We start from the raw sequence: 2,287 nt of genomic DNA, 5'->3' as shown, positions 1-2,287 counted from the left end.
GAAGAGGACATTTTCCTTAACACTTGTTGAGTGCTTATCATGTGCCAAAACGTACTAACTCATTTAGTGGTCACAGAAACCCAGGACACAAGGAACTGTTGCCGTGCAGTGAACACGTACACAGAGGGGACATGTCACTTGCCCAAGGTCACGCAGCTGGCAAGAGTTTTAAAGTGATTCCTTTGCCCTACAGATATATGGTAAAGGGAATAAAATAGTTTTTGGGGGTGTGGGGAATAAATCCTTAGAGAGGAAGAAGTCTCCACCCCCAATCAACTTTTATATCTGTACTAAAGCAGATGTAACGTTCTGGTCACAGGAACCTCTTATGGCTGGCCAGACCCTGTTTCTAGAGGATTCTGGGGGAAGGAGGGTATGTGACCGGGGCAAGAGATGGGGACTGTGATGGTTAATTTTATGTATCAACTTGCCTGGGTCACATGTTGCCTAGAAAACTGGTTAAATATTCATATGGATATGTGTTCTAGGGAGTTTCTAGATGAGATTAACATTTAAATTGATAGACTGAGTTAAGCAGATGGCCCTCCCCAGTGTGGGTGAGTGTGAGGTCTGAATAGAACAAAAAGGCGGAGGAAGGGAGAATTTACTCTCTCTGCCTGACTGTCTTTGATTGGGACGTCAGTCTTCTGTCCTTGGACTCAGATGGGGACTTATACTCTCCTGGGTCTCCAGCTTGACAACTGCAGGTCATGGGATTTCTCAGCATCCGTAAATCTTGAGAACCAATTCTTTATAGAAATATCTATCTATGTATCTACATATTTATGTGTTTATATATGTATGTATGTAAATATGTATGTACATATCACCTATCTGTCTATAAAATATCTCCTCTCCTATTGGTTCTGTTTCTGCGGAGAACCCAGACTCACATGGGGACTCGAGCAGAGTGGACCTGTGCCTCTCCATTCCGCTTGGAGGTCTGGAGATCGATAATTTCACCCACGGCTTTTGTATTACCAGGGTGAGAGGAATGGCTGTGAGAGGTCTCCAAAGAGAGCCCACTGTCTGGCCTCGGGCATCCGCAGCCCCGGAGGGGTGTGGGGGAGCTGTCAGCTTTTCCTCCTATTCACGAGAGATGATCCAGGAGGCAGAGAGAACAAGTGGGGGCCTTCACATCTGGGGTGGGAGGGCCACAGCAGAGGATGTAGAGTGAGCCCCCCGTAGGGGACTGAAATGAGGTGGGGTGGAGGGGTCACACCCAAGGCCAGACCAGCCGAGGCACAGGCAGTGGATGCCAGCAGGGGCTGAGAAAGACACAGTCTGGGAAGTGGTCACTCCTCCCTTGAGAGACCAAACTGGCATTTATAGAAACACTTTCCCAGCCCCGCCCTCAACCTAGGAAAAAGGGGGACAGAGAGGGACGGTCTCAAATGGGACTGAGTCTAAACCCGAGTATTTGAGCAATTGGTAACATAGAAGTTACTGGAATAAATTTTCTGCCAATAACATAGAAATCCAGTTATAGCAAAATAATAAAAATTACATTTTGCGCGTTTGAGTTTAGGGCCAAGAAAGAGGTAGGCGCTTCCGTCTTTGTTTATTAACTGACTTTCTCGCCCCTAGCTTTCTCCTTCCATCCTGAGTGTGCTGGAGACTCGGTGTCAGTGGTGGTTAAGTTCAGGGCTCTGGACAGTCTGGCACTTCTAAGTGTGCAAAGCACATTCACACTCAGTGGGCCGCAGACTGTGGTCCTGGCATTTTGCACGCCTGAAGGCAGAGCTCGCATTGCTGCCTCCAATTGACAGAGGAGAAAGCTGAGGCCCAGAGAGATTCAATGGTAAGTTTATATGGCAAGTTAGAGAGAGTGGAGGACGAAGACCCAGGCTTCCCGATTCCCGTTCGGACTCCTGGGTGAGTCAGGGACCCCGGCGGATTGCAGAGATTCTGAGATGTGGGGCAGAATCCTAGAATTTCTGGGACTGCACATAGAGGCCCTGTCCTTTTCCAGCAGGGCGCATCTCAGTGATGCTCATGCAGAAGGAAAGTTTAGAGGGTCCCCTCCCTGGGAGGAAGAGAGACTTATCCCAGGCTGGGACCCAGAGCAGCCACTTTCCCTGGTGGAATCTGGGACAAGGACATCACTCCACAGTGGGCCCAGCCCTCACGCTTCGCAAAGTGCTTTCACTCCCTTTCAGAGCTTCCTGATCGCCCTGTGAGGCAGTCAGGCTGGGCAGGCCATTTTTCAAATGTCAACACTGAGGATCAGACAGGGCATGCGGTTTGCCCAAGGCCTCGCTGCAAGAAAACAGCAGTGTCAAATGAA

Source organism: Pteropus vampyrus, unplaced genomic scaffold (genome assembly GCF_000151845.1).
Source record: "Pteropus vampyrus isolate Shadow unplaced genomic scaffold, Pvam_2.0 Scaffold16, whole genome shotgun sequence".
In the NCBI taxonomy this organism is placed as follows: domain Eukaryota; kingdom Metazoa; phylum Chordata; class Mammalia; order Chiroptera; family Pteropodidae; genus Pteropus; species Pteropus vampyrus.
This window is presented reverse-complemented; position numbering follows the sequence as displayed.